Below are 22,596 nucleotides of genomic sequence, written 5' to 3' on the forward strand. Positions count from 1 at the left end.
AAAGCTGTTTTTATCTTACACGCATCTCATAAAATATTTACATGGAATTTAAAATGTATTAGCTAGAAGAACCAATACAGTTTTAAAAATGGACATATGATGAGTTGGGCGGTTAGCATCCCCACAAGAATCTCCAATACATCACAAATGTATTGTGTAACGTATATAATGTGACAGCTGCTTTTTTAGCTATCCATTAACATAAAGAGACCTTTGCTCCTGAAGCACACATACCATCTTTACCATAATGCAACCCCTGGATGCCAAACATTTTTACTGTGGGAGGAAGTGGTGATGCATGCAGAATTATTATGTGGCTCAGTGAGCTGTGACACACCAGTAATACACTCTGCTCTGCATGCTGAATTTTAAGGCAAAGGCCAGGCTTGAGGGCAGTTAGGAACCTTGTCACCACGTCAAGCAGAGCTCTGAGTAGACTGGGTAAAAGGAAGGTGGGTTGCATTGTTTGGGGGTCAGGCATTGGCCACTGGCAGTGGATGATCCAAAGTGATGCTCAACAAATTTGACCTTTTGCTGCCAGAGTGATACATGCTCTTTGAATGGTTTAACTGAAGAAGCACACTGCCTGCTGCTGCTGCTGCTGGACACCAAAAAGCTGTAGCGACAGCTCTCCTCTAAGATATGAGGAACTGGAGAGGACGCAGTTGACCCAAGCTGACCAAAAGGATATTCAATACCACACGGCATCGTGTCAGCAACAGAAGTTAAAGGACGGAAGGAGAAATTGGAGGATGGTTATTATGACTGTCTCCCCAAACAACTGTTTTGTGTGCTTAGGCTGCTTCCCAGGAACTAGCTGGACATCTGCTTGCCGACGGGAATTAGTGAATAAATTCCTTATTTTGCTTTGCTTTGCTTGCAGGCTTCACTTACTAAACTGACTTTATCTTGATTCCCCCAGCCTTCTCACTTTTCCTTCTGTTTCCTCCCTGTCCTGTGGTAGAGGGGACTGAATGCATGGCTCCTGGCTGGGGTGAACCCACGTGAGGAACTGTTTTTGATTTCTCACAACACAGCCTGAAATTACAATCAGAAACATCTGATTTCCCACCTTCCCTCCCAATCACCATGAGAAATGCAGGAGCCTCTCTTACACCCAGATGCTGCAGCACAAATATTGCAACAGACTGATGAGGGTAACACAAAAGCTCTTCCCTGCTCCAAAATTCTTCACCATGAGGTGAGCAGTTCCACCTGGAAAAATATCTTTAGGCCCTTATAAATATATTTAACTTTTCTGACTGACTTGTTTGACAGATATGTGACTACAAGAGCCAGAGGTAGAGGAACAAAACTCATGTTAGATTTTACTACAGTTACACAGCTCTGAAATACGATACTGCGTTGGTGCAACCTAAGGGCTCTGACTCTCAGTAATCTATCTGGAATACTAATTAATGCTGAAAGCATGTGAAGCCAGTTAAACATTCCTCCTGGGCAGACCTCCTCAGAGATGAGGATTACTACACCATCAGCCTGATATATTTGTATGATATTCCTTGAAAATATTCATCTGCTCAACAAATAAATATCAGCTTGCTCAGCATCTGTGAACTAGTGCAGTTTTGCCTGCTGTTGTTTTCTTAGGGTAAGAACATGATGAAACACTGACTGGAAGGACAGATCAATGTGGTACTCAGACAAAACCCTGTTGAAAACAACAGTTTCTCACCTCCATGGTATCTGTGCATTGATCTTAAAATTTTAGATCCTGGATTCAAATCTGGAAAGCACTTTAATTTCTAAATACAGCTGTCAGCAGACATCTGCCTGCCTTTGTACTGAAGACAGCTGGTGCAGGGGAGTTAACAACAAGGAAAGTATATAAAAGGAACAGAGTCCTCCATCATGATCGAGAGTCAAATATTAAAATTTTCAACCACAGACAAGTCCAACAAGCTATAATTTTTGTCTCTTATGGATCAACGAGGTCTTAAAAAACCTTAGGCATGAAACAATGAGAAGAAGTGACAAGGAAGGGCATAACTCTATACATTTAGCATTAGTCTAAAATATGTAAACTGTGCTGCTCTTTTCACTGGATCTTTTGTCATTGTTCCTTCAATGAATATAAGGGACAGAAGTGAGGAACTTCAAAAGAATAGATAACGTCTGAAGAATGGACAAGCTGACAAAAGAGATAAGTGATGAGATGTGAGAGAACAGCCCAGCCAAATAATCCTCAACATCTGTGTAAGAAATGAAGGAGAACATGAAGGTTATGTACAGGATTACTTTTCCTAGCAAGAATTAGCTGAAGGGCAATGGGAGAAACCAAAAAAAGTTAGCATTAAAAACAGTTACCATAACAGGGCAAATTTAAGAAGTAAAAAACAGTCACTACTGCTTTGTAAAGTGAGAGCCATGAGCTACATAAATGGTACTTATTACACGTAAAGCAAAAGGTCTGTTCAAAAATGGAAAGTGCAGTAAGAAAGAGTGGGAAAGAAATGGAACCATGCATGTCAGGAGGTTGCTGTTTTTTTCTTTCCTTGTTCCTCAGCATTAGGTATTTCTCCCATACATTATGTCTTGGCAGTATCTCATAGTGTATTTTATAGACTTTTATTGCATTCTTTCTTGCATGTTTTTCTCGGCATGCTCTGGTTATTATCTGGTAAAATGATTATTATACAATTGTGGGAGATACAGGCTTGGGAGAAATGCATGGTTTCTGCTGTGCAATGTGGCAGCTGCACAAAAAGCAAGCACTGACATCCTCACTTACATTCACACACCAGGGTAGTAACAGAATTCATCCATTTTGCCACCGCCACATGTCACAGTCTGACATGCAGTATAAATTAACTAGCAAGAAAGAGCAACGTAGAGTGAGCAGGACACGGAAAAAGAAATATTGCAATTGTAGGAATGTTTAGCACTTTGATACGTATCGGTAATTTGAGGCAGGTATGCAAATGAATTTGTGAATCAGTTTAGCAATTACTCTTTAGAAATGATACAGAACTGTAATATTTTTCATACTTCAAAAATAGCAAACTTTCTGTCTCAACCAACCTGGCACAGGAACCATTGGCACTGGGAGCAGGGACTCTCACCAGTCCCAGCACGGAGCCCACCAAGTGCTGGACATACCTTGGTCAGAAACCTGTGTCATGCTAGGTTACCAGTGCATAACAATAAACAGTGATGCCCATTGTCCTAACAGGTTTGCCTACGACTTAGTGCATTAATCATCTTAGCAACTGTGAAAGGTATTCAGACACCTTGGTGAATGGTGCATTTTAAAAACCTGAATAGGTAAGCAGTTCAGTTAATTAGCATTGTATCTCAGCAACACCCAAGTGCTTTGCAGTTTCAGGCAAAGTTTGCAAGCAGAGAGACCTGTATGGTGTTAGATGCAATGCATTAACTTGAAAAATGACTTCTGGAAGAGCCTGTTCTGTAGCAGCAATCAGATGCTGCTATATCATCTTATAGCTATCATCTTTCACATAATTATTGTAGGAACAAGTTCACCAGACCATCACAAAACCCCTTTGAGAAGCTGAAGTGACATAAATCAGTGTAGCTCTAGTGATTTTAATAGAGCCACACCAATTTATGCTTATTCAAAGCAATAATTTAGGCTTTTTGTTGTTGTTGAAACTTATACTTGAAAAATAAGTAATTTTAAATGTATGTTGCAGCCAACAAGGACTTGAATCATAACCATATATGATAGACAGAACTGGGCGATCCTCAGGCCCCCAACGATATCTAGCAAATCCTCAAATGCTACAAAGCTTCTTAGAGAATGGTCCACTGGGTAAAGAACTGCTAGCATTTCTAGCATTTTTGTTGTTTGTTTTATTTTCAAATACATCTCCTAAAAAAACAAACAAACAAAAAAAACACCGGAAGACTTTAAAGACTGTTGTTTTTTTTTTTTTTTTTTTGCCTAAACTAGACAATGGGTAATCCCAGCCTGCACTCTAGGCAGAAGCAAAGCATGAGTTTTAAGTATTATTCAATTACAGCATTTTAGCTAATATTTTCTGAATTTTCCTTTTGCATTATTCCTTCCCCTTGTCAAGATAATGCCAAAAACATTGTCAGACATTTGCCAGAGGTTTTGTAATTAAATCCTGAAATATGTTATGAGTTTACCACTGATGTTGTTAAAATGGTAGCCCATACAGAATGCTGTTTTTTGTTTTGTTTTGTTTTTGTTTTTTGTTTTTTTTTACAAACATCTACAGAATTCCTCTCACTGTAATTACTAGTGTTACATTAATTTCTATTTGGTGAGGTACCTTATATTCACAGAATAGATCAGTTGCTTCCACTATTATTTTTCCAGTATTTGTGCCAATACCTGAAGCACGACCAGTTTTCTACTTTGTGAAAGTACATTTGTAAGCTTTCCTCTGTTAGTTAGAGGTACCCTTCTTCTATCAGCCTTGGCTAGCACTTCTTTATTCAATGTCTGTTTACTGATTTATGAAAGGAAATAGGAGTGGGGAAATGTTGGATTTAGGAACAATTGTGAAGCCTTTTTTACTTCCATTCCAAAGGACTATTAAAATATTTTCAGATGAATGTCTGAAAGAAATGTCATCGATGCACCTACAGCACATGCATTAAGACAGAATACAGTGGCATCTAGAGTGTCCATTTACCATATTTTCAAAGAGTTACAAAGATTTATCTTTACTGATGAATGACCCCTGGCAAAAGAATTCTTCTACACAGGAAGGGCAGAGATGACCTGCTTTTTCAGGACTGAGACTCGTGCCTTGCCATATTGCAAACCCAGAACACTATATAAACGGTATTCCTCTTTCCTAAAGGACCTGATTTACCACAGTGGATAAGTATGTGCTAGGCTGGATTTAATTCCCTCCTACCAGTGTATTCCTATTTCTTAGATTTTTGAAAACATCGAGATCAAACATTACCAAGCAATACAGCACCAATTTATTGGGGGAGCTCTGTGTCTGGAATGGTTTGAAGATTTGTTAGTATGGCTTCCAAGCACATAAGTGAGGCAATACCAAAGGCTAGTTTTCAGAAAATGACAGAGAAGAGAGCTGAGCTCCTGTAGTCCTGTATATTGACATAGGATCATACAGGTTTAGTATGTAATTGCCTTCGCTATAAGCTTTAACTCATAAACGAAAGTCTTCATATTTTCTATGCGCTAATCATGAATCTCTTTATAAGTAAGATGATCAGAATATATAACAAGGCCTGTGCCTAAGAAAAATGATTGGGAAAAGAAGAAGTCAAGTTGGAAGATAACATCTTTGCCTGAACCCTTGGACAAATTATTTCTTTGCTTTTCATTTCTCTTGAACTCTACTCTGCATTTAGATTGCCCTCTTCAGAGAACTGGACTATTATCTCACAAGTGTTTTTGCACAATTCCAGTGATCTTCATCCATAAACTCTATGTCAAAAGTTATATTATCCTTACTTTTTCATTATTATTATTTTTTCCCAATAAATTCTCTCTAACACACATTCTTTTTTTGTGAATATTACTGTTCTGTGGTAAATATTTTATCCTCAAAAAAAAGAATAAAAGGAAAATAATCAGAAATTTATTCTATATACTACTTTTAGAGACAGAAATTTCTTTGAGTTATGTGCTTATTGTATTTGGAAGAACTTAAGAGAAAGAGGATGAAAGTCTTTAGATCCGTCAGTCTTGCTATACATGTGGAGCTCTAACAGGGTCATGACCTCAATTCCCACATGATACATCTATCAATATTACTATGGATGTGAGTACAGTTTTCAATCTCCTCAGCTCTTTCTGCTAATTAGTCACTCTCCAAGTTCTGGAGATAGGAAACTCCCAGGTTTTCTATCTTCTATTCATATTTCATAAAAAAAAAAAAGTTAATTACAAGACTTAGGAGTGAAAGAGCTGAATGAAGCTCAGCTGATTTTAATGTAAGGACAAAGAAAGATAATTATCTAATCTACAGCAAATTCAGTGGCAATTTCAGCAGAATAAAAGGTTTTAAATATATATTTGAAAGTAGATATTTGTAGGCCAAATACTTCTAAGAATGCTCATCTGATGCAAATTAATTACTCAGTCAATAAATTTTCAGTATTTGGAAAAAATACATTGACAATGAAGTAAAAACATATTTTAAAGCATGAACCAAAAACTCACCACCCTTTTAACAACTATGCAAGCATATACCAACATAGCATCCATTTTTTTTTTGGAACATCTCTGATTTCTGTCATCCACTATGCTGAGGTACCACACAGCCTTACATTTTTAATAAACTTCCTAGATGTAACTTCAGATCTTCAAAGGTCTTTATATACACAATTCTCTTTGATTTAAATCAGAACTAGACAGTAAAATAGGAAAATGTGCTTGAATACAAAAAAAGTTGTCATCTTTTTCAAAAAAATATTATTTAAATGTGTAAAGCATAACTTACATACCTCCAGTCAAACAAAATGCTATCTCAACTATACGGGAGGAATTTTTCTGTTGGTTAGATTTTTTTTTTTTTTTTTTTACTAAATTCAGTGGATTACTCAAATGGTAAATGACACCAGAAAATTAGGACCATAACGTCAGCACCCTAGATATTTTGACAGTTACTACAATTATGTACCAGGTTGCATAAAGAGGTTCAAGGATATGCCTCAGCAAGACAGACAAGACTGAATTTGTCTGTCTCTGCCTAAATGGTAGCAACATTCAGTTTTGTGGCAGCAAGGGGAGGGAAAAAAAGTTGGTTAAGATTCCTAGCGATTAACTGCAGGGATGAGGGTGTAGAAGTGATCAGTGTGTTTGGGAGTAAAATATCTTGGAGACTTATTCAGTAGAAGTCTGGATAATAAAAACAGTATAAAGAAGACCCTGCTTTGAAAGTCTTTCTAATCTACCCTCACTTGAGATGTCTTTCCCTTTCTTCCCTTCCAGAGCCAATGCTATGGTACTCCTCCCCCAAGTTAGGGCCACAATGGGATTCAAAACAGACCCTTTGCCACCTAACAGCAGTTCCCAGTCGTTGCACAGAAGTTAAAACATTCCAGGGGTCATTCCCAAGAGTGTTTTTATCAGTGCCCTGATTCCTGAGCTCAGTGGAATACATGATGGCTATCCATGTGAGTTGACTCAGTGCCTGGGGATGCATTGTCAGCACCGTTTACATCCCTGTTTATCTTGACACTATTTCTGCATGCCCTTTTTTAATTTCACCCACTAAGTCAGTGTTTACACATCCATGTCTCTCTGATATAGAGAAGGAAAAGAAAAAGGATCAGGTCTTCTCTTGGGCTGCAGGAAGGCAGATACGACAGGTAAAGCAAAAAACAATGGAAAGAAAATGATTAAGAAGCACTCAAGGTGGATATGGATTTCTTTTCCTGCTGTTACTGGCAAAGAGATGACTATGGTTTCCTTGGAAAAGCTGCTCTTGCTTCAAAGGGCATATGCAGGTGCAAACAGTTGGCCAAATAAGACATTCAGCTTTGTCCCTTATCTGAAATATCCAAAATTAACTCCTTCAACTTTGGCAACATAGTCTGCAGCTGTCTTTAGTGCTACTGACTATTTTGCCTCCTCTTTTGAACCAACCTTTTATAATTACACCGACAGCAAAACCTGAGGAGTGCTGGAAAGCTCAAGCACCAGCTTATGCTAAACTCTTTTTTTCTTCAGAAATGAGTATTGCTAATGAAATCACCTTGATTAGTCTCAGAAAGAAAGTGTCAACATCTGAATGATATCATGAATGGATGTTATACAAGAAAATTCAAAACATACATTTGCCATATTATCTTTCAGTTACGTAAAAATGATTTTGTTTGAATGTGAACCTTTTAATGTATGAATAAGAAAAGAAAAACCCAGTTTGGAAAGTTCTGAAACACATTAGCAGTAATTATTCTTTTGTGAAATATAAAAAGCCACAATTAAGGATATTTTAAGCTTATTTCATAATGATTTATTACTGTACGGCATTTCTCCAAAGTGCCATTTCACCGTCATATTCTCAGGTTCAGTCAAACCAATGCAAAGCAAATCTTTCCTAAACAATGAAAGAAGTTCAGTCTCTTTCTTCTTGGCATGCTAGTTATATGCCTGAAAGAACACACAAGCTAATTGAAACTGCACTATCAAAATCTATGTAGGTACAGAAACACGATGTTAGGAACACACTTTCTTAAGGCAACAATTTGTAGGTCCCACTAGTTTCAATTTAACTTCAAAGCAAGCCTAACATTGCAGAATATATTTTAACTTTATAAATGAAGATTGACAGTTGTTCATGGAGCAACATTCAGAAGTTAATCTAAGCAAACCTAAATAAGCCCACAAAGAATTTGAAAAGATATGATTTGTGTGGTTTTTTTTTTCCACCTCCAGGTCATATATGAAATCAATTTTGTTTTTTTCATGTTCACTTGTCAGTGATGCAAGTCATCTGATTCCCTTGACCAGGATGGTTTTACAGTATGGAAAGTAGCACAGGGTGGATCACAGAAAAAGATCCAACCATGAAAACTCTCCAGCCAGCAGAAACAAATAAAACACTTAGATAAACATGTAAAAAGAGTGGGGAACTGTCTTTATTCTAACTTTAAAGTGTTTTTTGTTTGTTTGTTCAAGGGCATATAAATGACATTTTGATAATTGTAACTCGCTGTTATATTGGAGTCCAAGTTTTAAACCATATCACTTTCCATATCACTCCTGAATTCAGCCTCAAATGACTATTACATTATCATAGTCTAGTATATATAATGCAGCAAATTTCAGGGAAAAAAAAAATGTCCTAGAGTAATTTACTCAATGTTTATATAGTGTTTGGGTTTCTCAGAAAAATTTGCAACAAGACTGAGGTATGAAACAAACATTCTCTTTTTAATCTGAACATACTCCCACAGTGATGCCTTTTTTTAAAGCAAATCTGGCAAGTCATGTATTTAAAATCTGCCCAAACTATATAAATCCTTCTAGGAGTTTGAGTGACAAAATATCTAGAATAGTATATAAGAAGAACTTTTTCCTTTCCTTTCCCTTCCTCTCCTTTTTTCTTGAGGATAAAAGAACAAGCCGATTTGGTTGAGAAAAAAAAATAATAAAAAATTAACACAAATGTATCTGTCATTATGCAGGAAAATTCAGAGATGCTGGTAATAGAGTCAGGAAGGAAGTTTGGAATAATCTGCTGGAAAGAATGTACTCCTTAGATTTTTCTGGCTTGGTTTGGTTTTAACTCTATGGAATCTGCAATGGAAGATAAAGTATCAAGACAGCACCATTAGCTCCATTTTGCAGCATCAGCATCATAAAGAAAAAGATAACTTAAGAATACTGCTAAGTTTTACATTCTTCACTGCCTTTGTTCTGCCTGAAGTAGAAGTTAGATAAGGTGAGATAGTTTCATCTTAATTTATCCCAAGATCTTGCTGACATACCATAAGTTAGACTCTTGGAACACATTCTTTATAACATCAGCCTTGATGAGCTAAAGATGGGAACAAATGCTTTCTCCCATGGCTGCAGAGTATTTCAGGCCATCTGCCACAATTCCATCATAAATGATAACCAGAAACAGGTATTCTCTCTTCAAAAGTGTGATTGGACTTCAAGCTACACCTACCGTTACTGATTCATATTATCTTCTGTCTTAGCATATCAAACTAATAATGGATTTGGGGGAGAAAGGAGGAGAGAGAGAATGTGGGCTGTGAAGGACAGATTATCAAGCACAGCCAATAATCAGGTCTTTACCTTTAGATAATTGTACGAGATGAAAAAATAGTACTCCAAATGGATTTCCATCTAGATCCTCCCCTCCCCCAAGCAATTTTATAGGATCTAACATAATGACTTAATATCTCTGGGAAGATGTGTTATTGATAAAAGAATTCCATAATGACATGACATCAATAAAGTAATCCCCAGGGTTGGAATTAACAGCAAGTACACAACATGGTTCCACATTGGCAGGACTGCATGTTGTCCATCGATTTCCTGATGGATAACTGAAGTTATATCTTTTCTCTTAGTGGCATGAGATTACTGGCACCACAAAAATGCCAAAGGCTTTCTCTCATAGGTGAACTATGCTAATTCACTATATTTGTTAGCCAAGGTGGACAGAGAGGCAATCAATCCTTTTAGACAAATTTTTATCTTTGCCAAAAACTTCTGAAAACTTCTAAGGGATGAAGATGCCTGTGAAGAACGGACATCACCATACTTATGGCCTGTGATTAGCCTGTCTGGGGAGACATCAAATATTCCTTGAGATGATGGACTCATGAACTTGAACAATGAACTGTATGGCCTTATAAAGACTAAGATGTTTAAAGACTGGCAGAGAGATTGCATATTACTGCAAAGACTCCATCCTCTGTTGTAAAACCAGGTCAAAACCAGAAAACACTTCCAGTAATATTTGAGTTGGCTTAGTACAGACATTATTAAAACTTCAGACAAAATAATGACAGAAAATCTGCTTATCAAAATATGCTTGTTCCACAGCTAGCAAGTCAGGCGAGCACTGAGTTGTGCTGGTATAAAAAGAAAGATAACTGACAGCTTGAAAATCTTCATGACTTGGTTAGCAATCAACTGTGGTGCCATTTGATCTGCAAGTTACCTGAAGACATTTTCTTTTCTCTTAGTTTCAAGGAAGTAACCTTTCCTTTGGGGACTGCCTCAAAGGTGATAATGGAAGAGGACAGCTCTCATATTCTAAAGGTTGGAAAACACTTTCATGCTGTTCAGTGTCTGAAGTTTTAGCTCTTTTAAATTATGACTACAGTTTTTGTCAAGACAGATCTAGCATTCATAATTACAAAGTTCTACTAACTAATCAACGAGCTGTTCTTTAAGCAATGGAAATAAATATTCTGCTTTTCTACATCTTAAAATCAGATATAACAAACCTGCTCTACATTTAGGACCGTGCTTTACTAAGCTTTTACTGGAAAGAAAATAAAGGTTTATATCTTGTGTTAGTACACCCAGTGCAAGTCTCCACAGCCTCTGCTGGACAGAGAAGTGAGTATGGCCAGAGTAACCCAATGAGAGTACTGCTGAAACCTCTGTTGTTCTTAAATTTTAGTTTCCTCTTTTTTGATAAAGCCTTTAGAGTGAATATTGAACTATAAATATTACACATCATCTTGGAAAAGTGAATCCCCAAGGCTTGACTGCCTTCGCTGATTCAGAAAGGATATGCATTTCCAACATTGCTCCAGTGGATGTCAGCGGAAACTACAATTTGTTTTATTGTGTTTATACTATTAAACTGTCTTAACTCCCACTTTTTCTGTGACTTCCAAGCCATGATTTTGTGATGTTATAGGAAGTGGCAGAGCCATCAGAGGTTTTGTTGTTGTTGTTATTTTTTTTTTAAGTGTAATTCTGACACTGAATATGATATTTTAGAACTGATCATAATCCATTGACTCATTAAGTTGGGAATCACAGAACAGAAAATGCTTTTACCAAAGACACACATACCACTTCTAGGACTATGAATATTTTGTTGGTAAGACAAAAAGCATGCCAGCGATGTATATGGTGCATAAAACATGAATTACTAGCAGCAGACACGATACAGTATCAGCAACATGAAGGAGCAACATCATAAAAAATAATTATGAAATGATTCAGTTGCAAAACCTGAAACAAAATCCCTCCCTACCCAAGAAATTTCAGTGTACTGAGCATGTAAATTGTTATAGGCCTGTTAATGTTCATCTGACCTCTTAAAGCAAATATGTTTCAATGAGACGCCATTGTTTTCTCAGTATTTACTTCAGATTCCTGCCATAAATTAATCAATTTTACTGTCATTCCCTGAGATTGCTCAATTTAGTGGCACAGTAGGCATTATTAAGAACTGCTTCTTATTTCAGGACACAAAAAAGTTGCCCATTTTTAAAAATTGAGAATAATACACTTGAATTTTTCACAACAGATTATCTGCCTCACATTTGTGTTTAATTTCCACTTAAACGTCTAAGGCATACTGTGTTTCTGTCAGCCTACAGTCTGGATTTTAATGTTCAGGTTGAGATGAACTAAAAAAATATTCAGAAAGTTAACCCTAAATATTGAAATGGGATTAGCCAGATGCATATCACCATCTCCCTTCACCAAATCTTGACACTATCTTGAGTGTTGAATTTTCAAAGAGCAAATGAAATGAAGTTATACTAATTGTGAGTAGATGGCAAACTGCAAGTTTCTCTGCCTCTCAAATTCTACAGAAATCTTGAAGATTAGTTTTATTTTGTTTTGAATCCTTGATGTTTATTAATGCAACAAGTGTTCACGAGCTGATTCATTCAAATGTTTTGCATCCTACAAAAGTAGTCCAGTAATTATTTTGAAGATTGCTGATACTATTTTTTTTTTAATTTGGCCATCATAACTGTGATAAAAGCATGTTGTCTTCAAACGAGGTATGAATTCTTCACGTCTAGCTACGCTATTACTGCTTACTGAGGTGTATAGGAGGTACTGCAGAAAAAAACATATATTTTTAAAATCAAAAAAGGCCCATGATCTCCTTCCTTGTGAGTTTGGACTTTTGAAAAAAAATGCCAGATCTGCCTGAGGATGCTTCACCTTGGGAAGGCAATATGTCCTTCAACAGAGCTTCTACACATCCATTGTTTAACAAATTCTAAATTTGGCTGTTAGCCTGATTAAGGGGTGCGTGTGTGTTTATCTTTTTGGTAGGGGGTGGGGAGGTGTGTCTCTATTGAGAAGACACCGGAGAGACAACTCTCAGGCAACAGAAGAGCTTCAGATCTGCTTGGATTGTCTAAGGCCATAGTATGTGTCAGATATTACATTTTTGTCATCTGCCTCTGTCAGTGTCCTTGTAGTAAGAGGGTAATTGCTAAATGTCTGTAGTAACAGCATCACAGCTAATGATATGAATGGGTAAGAGACATTGGGACTCGACTGCAGTTATACATGGATGTAGGAGGGGATGCTCTTCAGAGTTTCAGTTTCTTACCAATTGAAAATATCAAATATCACTCACTCATTAAAGTGTTCTGGCTATCCCTCTTTCCACCTTAAAAATTACATTATCTGGAAGACTGCCATAACAGTGCTGCTCTCCCTGAATGTCCAGGAATAATGGAGCAAATCTCAATCCAGATAAGGGATCTCTCTTATGTAGTCAAAGCACTACCTCTGGTTATAAAGCAGTACAAAAATGTTCTTTCTTCTTATTTTAAACTAGCACACTGTATCTGACAGAAATTGAATTCTAAGAATATATCCTGGCACGAAAAATTAATCAGAGCAACGTATAAAGGACAAATACACATAAAAACACATTTTGTTTCACGCCTGCCACCATCAGATAAATAATATTTACTAATCATCTTGGTGTGTATACATTTACTATTTACTACAGCATGAGCTGAGAGGCACAGACCAACATATGCAAGCAGCCATACAAGTAATGACAAAGACTAAAACATTTTTTCAACATAAAATAGTGGGAGAGTTTTGTGCACTGAATACACGACTGTTCCATCTGATTTCAAGAGTTCTATTACGCATTGCTCTAATTGTACATCACTTACAGTTCTTGATCTATGAAAGGGGATAATAGATGTCAAGTCATTGTGCCAGTAGTCATTCAATCAATTTATATTTTCAAAATAAAATCATATATGACTCAAAAATCCTTATGAACACACTAAAAGCCTCATCGCAAAGCCATCTGTTTTAGGCCACGTAGAGCTCAGTACCAAAACAAATGTTGCATTTCATTTTCAAATCCAGGCTTATTGATTATTTTATCTCCTGTGCTTCAGAGTACGCCAGAAGGCCCTGCTTTGGAGGAGAGTTGCAATGAAAAGAGACAAGATTTTTATTAGTGCTAGAAGATGCACAGCTTTGTTTTGGGAAAAATTACACAGCTCTCCAAAGAGAAAAAAATAATTCAAATGAATGAGGCCTGACAGAAAGATGAAAAAAACCCTGCAATTACCATAAAATTGATAAATGCTAAAAGGTATCTCAAAGGTGAGTATAACAATGCCTAAGCCAATGAGATTTCATTATCATCGCTTTCTAGTTGTTCAGGAGAGCAGCTGAGTCCTTGATGCATTCTCTGCCATGCCAATCACCATTCTGCCAACCATCTCAGAGTTTAATCATGCACAGCACCCGTGAAACAATCTAGTGCAGAATGGCTCCTTCTGAGAAAGCAACACCTCCAGTAACAGCATTTCTGCCAGATTTATTACCTGTTAACAGCACCTAGAGAATTCATTGTTTTTGTACGCTTACAATTTTTTTTTTAACAGATGGGAAGAGCACAAGGAAATGCTGAATGCTCCATGAGTGGGTGCTGTTATGGCACGGTGATCTTTAAGAAGACACCGCCGAGTCTCTCTCTGCTTCACACATTTTCTGACAGAAGAAAGTAATTTGTTTTAGGATGTACTGACCCACTGTTTTTCATTGACGGAAAGATGTTTTCAACATAGTTGGGAACAGCCAACTAGTGACCACTACAACCCATTCAGGCATGCAGGCACTTCATTGTCAACACCATTTGCCAAGGGGCAGGCATCAGTATTGTCTCAGTTGGGAAAGAAAAGGTATTTAGGATAAGTGGGTATTACCCCCAAATGACATTAAAACAAGTTCCATTTTCTGTCAGCTGTATAAAGGTGACAGCTGGCCATCAACTCGGCTTTTATGAAACCTTGACAAGTGGCAAACACAGCCGTACAAAACCAATCTTGTCTGTAAGTTAATATTTTCAAAATCTTGCTCAGCTCCCTTCTGGACCAATTTACTGAATGCTGACTCAGGACATTGGGTCTGTTTTTCACCTACTGTCTGCTTAGAGAAAGTGATTCAATTTCTTATGAATTAATTTCTTCTCACTCCACAAATTCTTAGATATCTTGGTGGTTTAAATTACTTATCTCTAATAATGCTATATTAGCATCAATCCTGTCCCCTCTCTCCCGGGTTTTATACACGTTGATGATACCCCCATCATTCTATTCCCGCTAGAGCTCCATAGATCAGATTTGGCTGATCTTTCATATTTTGCAGACTGTAAATTAGAGGTCCCTCCTGCAACCTAATGGCAGCAATGTCCTTCTTATTATAAGGTTACTGGAAGTGCACACATTATTCCAAACACAATTTTATTATTTCTTCAATTTGTGCCAAAATAATTTAAAATTAGTTATAAGCATAATTGTCTATTTACAAGCCCCTATCAAGAACTGCTTTCTCTGATGCCATGTAGTATACTGTGCAGACTTTATCACCCACAAATAATTTTGCTAAGTTAAAGTTTGCACTGCTCTCCCTTTCCAAGTTGGTCTATGTGTATCAATACTTTTGCGTCTCTGTTTTATTGCCTTTTAAAACTTTCATTTCACTAATCTATTGAATTACCCAATAATCCAGCACTGATTTCTACTGGTGCTATGTATTTAAACATACACGTTGGATTTACAATACAAAGTCTGATTTATTAGCATCAGCCCAAGTTTGGTTTTACCAGTAGCACACTTTTTTTGTAATGTGTCCTTCTCCAAGGTCATTTACATATGAGGTAAACATAATTCACTCTAGAAATAATTGATGTTGTCTAGAAATTCAGCCAAAATTTAATGGCGCTTGCCCACTTAAAACAAGCCACACACAAAACAAACAATCAAAAAAAACCAAAACATTTCAAAGCACTTGAAATATTCCTACTTGTATAGCTTGATTTCGCTTCTACTTTTTTTAAAGCATTCCCTTTCGTATTCTAATAACAAACACTTAGTTGATATTTAGTTGGTGAATATGATATGAAATAGTTCCGTAATATGAGCATAACAGCAGGGCTCTGTGGAGAGGCGAAAAAGGTTTTACAGATACCAGAATTGAATGATTAGATTGTGATAAACTTTCTACCAATTCTTTTAACAATTCTCAAGAATATGACAGAAGGGATTTAGTTCTCTATTAAATTCTACAGAACAGTTAAAATATTCAGGCTGATGTATGAAGCATGCTTTGAATTATAAGTGAAATGTCTTGCCATTCATCAGCAATTATGCCCTTAATAAGTTCTGACTATTGTTAAAACTTTCTAGCTTGTTAGAAAAGGTGTGCAAGAGCTCGTCTCTACAGGAAGATTTATGATTTCAAAAAAATTCTACAAGGCCCAGTAAAATCTGCCTATAGGATCTACCAAGAATTTTATGCAGAGTTTCATGAGAATCACCCAGTCTGGGGTCAGAGCGAATAATTCAAAGCAAATGAATGTTATTATTCTCTTTAGGAAAATATTTGTAAGCAGATCACAGCTTCTCTGAATGTGTTCATTACCACGCAGAACTGCAGTAAGCATGAGCCCTGCTATTAATTTTACTGGGTCTTTGGATTAGATCCTATTTTAATTTCCTCTAAATGCATTTTAAGTAGGATTTTACTTGCTTAGAAAGAAACTTCTATACAGAGCTCATTTACACTGCACTGAGTATTTGCTGCTTGGTTTGTTTGTGTATCATGTTGTTGCTCATGTCAACATGAGTGACACGACACCATTCCTTCCCATTGGAGGAGCACAACTCTAATCCTAATGAAAGGGATCATGTAAAGGAATGGGATATTTTAATCTCTCTAGAGAGGCTAGAGGATGAATTGGATTAGGGTGTTTCACAAAATTCCTACACCAAGCCAATGTTGCTTATCCCCAGAAAAATTATGTAAGTTTTGCTTACATCACTACATTGTATTCAGAGTGTACACTTGTTGTATTCAAGTTTTTCTATCCTTGATGAAGGTTTTGGGATCAAAGAGGCAAAAACATAGAAACAAAGTATGGCTGTCGCTTTGGGGGTGATAGTGCTAGAGCTCACAGGAATTTGGGGTCCCGCTCCTTAAGCAATAGTCCACGTGAATGAAAACACTATATGTTTACTGATTTTTCTATTTTTCTGTACTGAGTTTTTCTGTTGCTTACACAATTATCGGTATGTATGAAGTCTACTGGTTAGAATGGACATAATAATAATAATGCCATGCTCATTTATGAACTTGGTGATGTTTTCAAGTTCTTGGAAAAATCTTTGGTTGTGTCTGCAGTACCTAAATCGAACCCCTATGACTGTGTATTTCATGAAGGCAGAAGTTATCATTCAAGTCTATGACAATAGCTGTCTATGCTAGCATCCATAGAAGATACACACACACAGCAGTCACCTGTCCATATGCAGCACCACATAGGATACACTACACAATTTTCTTCCCTCAGTTTCATTTACATTAGTTTTGAAGCAGAAGGTGCTTAACAACAACTGAGTAAAACAATCCTGTCTGTGCCCTTTTTGCAGGTGTACAGAGACAGGAATGTGGGCAGCATCAAGTCTTGGCTATCCAATGGCTGCAATGAGTTTCCTAGTAATCCAAGAAACCTTGTCTTAATTGAGCATTTAAGCTATCTACCTGTCCTTTTCATTATCCTATACTTATTTTTTTTTGTCTACATCTCAAAATTACCAACAGGTGTTGATGTTCATTTTGTTCATTTCATCCTGTAACTGTAGGTTATTTCTTGATGCTTTCATCCTAAACTTTTTCTGCCCTCACCAGTAATGATTTAGGGTATACAAGTGAAAGACAATTGATACTGTGCAAGTACTGGTCAATGCAAAACGAACTACATAATGCTTCTTCAGTTACCATCCCTACAAAAAATCCAAATTCATTATGATATTACTTATCTACAAAAACTGTGCATTTGGCTTCATTTTCACTTTCCTGCAGAGTTTAAGGAAAACTGTGCAGAGGCTTTCAGCTAGCCAAAGCCCAATAATTACAGTGTGCTCCCAGGAAATAATTACAGAAGTGGAGTGCACGAGTAGTGTAGCTTTTGTTAGTGTTATTTTCATAATCACAACATCAGAGAACCATAGCTGATGTCCACTTGAATTTATGACTGAAAACTACATTTCATATTTGAAGTCAGTAACAATAGTAAGGGAAAGCATCATTAAATGACTGTCATTTTCTTTTCCTCTAAAGCTCTGTTCCAGCCATGTTTTATAGCTAGATGGACGTGATGCAACCTCTTACCAGGCTCTTCACTTGGGTCAGCAGCAGGCAGCACTTCTGGAGTTTATGATTTGTCTTGAAAAACACTATGCAGATATTAGCACAAACTTATGTCGTGATCCAGATTTGTGCAAACCTCAAATGCACATACATGCAATACACTTGCCTTTATGTCACAGGACTAAAACTGTGTCAACATACCCAGAGCAACAGGGGCGACAAAGTGACATACAGAAGGAAGCCCTCTAGAGATTTTGCTCCTGCTGCTGTATGTAGGAGAGTGCATGCTAACAATGATAATGGCAGAAGAAAACCATGAAACAATGAATCAGCCCAGTTATAATTCAATTCCTACTGTGCTTTTGCAGATATTTTTCAAACTGCAGACTTGCTTAGAAGTGTAAGAAATATTCTATTGGGCCTGTTCTTTAGACCAGTGATCTCTCTCTCTCTCCCACACAAAACCAAATAAGCTGATGAATGGGACAGTAAGTAAAGCTATCTGGGGGACTGATACCTGCAGTTTGCCCAGTCCCACTTCCCTTTCCCAGGCAACTCAGTCACTAACCCAGGGATGCTGGATGGAAAAGGCTTCCTTCCCCCAATGTCTACTGTGGATCTGCTGCCCACATGTTTAACTAATACTTTCTGAACCTCCCCCCTATTGTACGTCTCCATTTTCTCCGCTGGCAACAAATTCCAGAAGCTCATTATTTAAAGAAAACCATGAAGAAGGTGCTTTCTCTTATACTCTGTGATATATATATATGTTTAATAATATAGGCGTGTGCCCCCTATGTTGTGCTACTACTATGAGAGACGGTAATTAACAGTTTTCCATTCTTCTTCTGTGTTGCCTTTATGATCTTATTCATCTCAGTCATAACCCCATCACAGCATTTTCTTCTCCAGACCAGAGTCCCAGCCTTTTTATGCTTCCTCTTACTGCTCATATCATATGCCATGACAACCATAATTTGGCTTTTCCAGACCTATTAACAGTCTTACCACATTCTGCCTGCCACCATCCTAGCCCCAGAATGTGTTTTTATCAACAAAATAGAAAATCCTAGGGTCTGAGACTTCAACAGGAAGAGTCTTTTGAAAAGCCTGATATTATTTAAGAACAGCTCTGAAATAGCTGATCTTGCTCTGATACCTTGGAAGATAGGACACAGGTTCTTGGAGCAAATAACAGTAACACTTTCTGCAGTCATGAAATGAAGCATTTAAAAGTGAAATAAGCAGAATTACATTTTCAAGACATAATTGTTATCCCTGGAGTAACTCCAAATCCTCCCGAGCTTTGCATATTTCTTATGCATTCCAAAACAGGAAAAAAGGTGGATCTTTGTAATCCTGGTGAAGCTGAAGGCTACAGAAAATTACTCTATAAATTGCATTATTAGCGTCAATGTTGATAAACACATTCAAATATTTTCTCATTTGTGCTGTCTCTGTAGATTTCACATTGCTAGAGCAGAAAGCTAAGCAGACACCATATCTGTAGGAAACAAAGACTATGAAAGATACTTGAAGTGGATCATTATAACAACTGTGCATCCTCTGGGACAAGGATATATTACTAAAAATATTACCTGAAATCCTAACACTTCAACATTAATTTAGTGTTTATTGAATACATCACAAAAAACTCAAAGAACCTTTCCAAGACCCCTGCTCTTAAACACAGCCTATTAAATAAGTAAAAAATAAAAGTACATTCTAATTCAGTACAACTTTAAAAGCAAAGAGCTATGGGGTAGATCCGCAAAATAATTTATTTGCCTACTCTTTCAAAATCCATGGATCCATGTAAATCTTGGTCTAAATGTTATAATTTGGTAGCTTATGTAGTATATGTTGCTTAATTTTAAATTACAGGTAGTAGTTAATTTGCTTCAAATGTCAATGAAAAGTATTTCCTTGGTCAATTTTCTAGGTTGTGAATTGAAATAAAGAAACACAAAAACAGTAACTTGGGAGAACTTTGTTTTGTAAGTTGTCAAAACTGACTACATTTTTACTTAATTAAATCTAATTATTAAATTATGCAGATTTAATTAGCTACATATTTCAGATAATCTCTCACCAATGTTGAAAGTACCCAAACGATGTCATTCATGAGTGCATTTCCTTTGTACAGAACTTATCCTAATGGAACCTCATATTAAAATGGAAGGGGTTTTTTTTTCCTCTTTTTTTTTTTTTTCATAAGAAAGAATGGAAATTCATTGCTCTTTTCGATTCAATATGGTGACTTTTGAAGGTAATCACTTGACTGACTGGCTTTCAGTCACAATACGGTGCTGAGCTCATGCTGTTATGTTTTTCATTCTCATCCTCCACACAGACTTTTGGGCTTTTCTATTTAATTAATGAAATGTCCACTCTCTCTCTCTGTTAGCCAAGGGTGATCTTCAGTAAATTAACATGAGACACTTTCAATAAGCAAATAAATGAAACTCCTGAAAGCTCCAGTACAAGATACAGTTTAACACTTATCCAAGTAGAAATGGTTTGTTTCATGCCAAGACTGAAAACAAGGAGTCCAGAAAAAGAACAATTTTAAAGTGGAGGAAAATAAAAATGCCAAAACTCATAAACAGATTTTCAGCTCAGATCTTCCTTGTAAAGGCAGGTCTTTTCAATGTTGCATGTTGCCATCAATAACCTAACATCTTTATTATAGACTTCAATATCATCATCATGCCATGAAGTAAACAGCACCAATGATGACACAGCAGATCTAAAAGACCAATTCATACACTCTTTACAGAATTAGAAAAGAGTCATAAAGGAATACAAGTAGGACTGGGGTAAATTACTTCAGTAATTTCAATAAGAATTCATAGAAATCTGACACATTTACTATATTCTGGGCCATCAGAGAAAAATGATGTGTTGGACTATCCACAAAGAAAGCACCCATATCTAAATGAAGAGTATGAAATTACTACAGTTTTATATTATCTTTATCAAAAGCACTGTTTTCTGTCCCCTCCACATCTCACCCCCCACCCCAGCTTGGCTCAGCTGGGACCCAATTAAAGCTGAATATATGTTTTTTCAATACCCACAAGTTTGACCCCAAGCACAGATTTCTAAGAACTAATTTTCATGTTTTATGTATTTCTAACTTGGTTACAAGTGTCCAAATAACCTTAATAATATACCCTTTTTTTATGGCTGTTTTCCATTTTTCAAATGTATTTGTTCCTTTTAGCAAAAATAGGAATCCAGAAAAGAAATGAATAAGGGACACTCTGGCCTTGATGGTGTATATTTTGGAAAGAAAGGGTGAGAGCAAAAACTATCCCACTGCAGTCTGCTTTACTGAATCATCACCTCTCACAAACTATATTTGTACAGGAACATATATTTATTGTAGACTTGCTTTTTATGCCTTTCAGTACATGGCAATATAATTTGATCAATGTACTAAATGAAGGTAGCATTTTAGCCAGGAAGACTACCTCATATTAGCTTTTATTTACCTAGCACAAAGCCTGTGGTATGGCCTTCACTGTATCCATTAACCTTCCTGGTACTTCAGGCTAGAGACTACTGAAATCTGCTCTTTCAGTGGCCCTGTCCCATTGGCAGGCTAACAAATGACCACATAGGCCCACATGGGGTAATCATATATTCATTTACTAGCTAGACACATCCTCCAAATTGATAAATTAGCAAGAGGAATGCCCATGTCTGCCTCAGATATGTGCTGTCTTTCCAAATGTTGTAATATGAGCTAAATGTGCCCTAAACTAGTGACAAATGGCTGATCCTTTATCCAAAACAAACAAATGAAAAATGGTAGAGCCTAAAATTTTATGATTGTCTTGTAAAAAAGGGAAACTTTTTTTTTTTTTGTGTACATATTGTACATCCTTTCCTTTCTTCTCAATGAATAAAAATCAGTGGCTTGCCTACAATTCAAGCTAGTCATTATATTTGCCAAGTCTGGGAAGGCTACCTTTAAGATCTCTGCATCCAAATTTCAGTAAAGCCTAAATAACCCTCTGCAAATTAGGTAGCTGAAAACTACTTATAAAAACAAAATAATAGCAAGTGTCTCTTCTTCATATAAGTCTATGTTTTTTGCAATGAAATATTTTTGGGGGGTTATTATCCCGACCATTTAAAGCAGCATTAAAAACCTTGCTGAAGTTTTGTTCAAGGTGCACCGGCACTCCAATGTGCCAGTTTTACACAGTATCTTTCAGATACACAATGTGTTCTACTAGAGGTCCTTGCTGTGACAAACAGAAGGTCATTAAGTCGTTTTCTAGCAACTAAAGTGCTTTCATGGAACAGAAACTTGTTGACCAAACCTGTCCTCTGATACTATAAAAAAATCCTCTAAGATTCTATAATGGGAAACAGTACACTGCTGTTTTGTATGTAAACGTTTGCCATATAAAGTATCCTGAAAGTAAAAGGATAATGGAAACAAGCCAAAGCTCTTATTTTTAGTTCTATCTCTGTAGTGTCAAAGTTTTATTTGAAAGTAGACCTGTATAAAA

At 36.7% G+C, this 22,596-nt stretch overlaps 1 protein-coding gene across 12 annotated transcripts in view; it reads right to left on the reverse strand.

The window, feature by feature from the left end:
* GRID2 (glutamate ionotropic receptor delta type subunit 2) overlaps positions 1-22,596 on the reverse strand; it is an 800,504-nt gene that overhangs the window by 367,899 nt on the left and 410,009 nt on the right. The gene's annotated exons all lie outside the window — the stretch shown is intronic.

This window comes from Anser brachyrhynchus, assembly GCF_964034855.1.
Source record: "Anser brachyrhynchus genome assembly, chromosome: 4".
Taxonomy (NCBI): Eukaryota; Metazoa; Chordata; class Aves; order Anseriformes; family Anatidae; genus Anser; species Anser brachyrhynchus.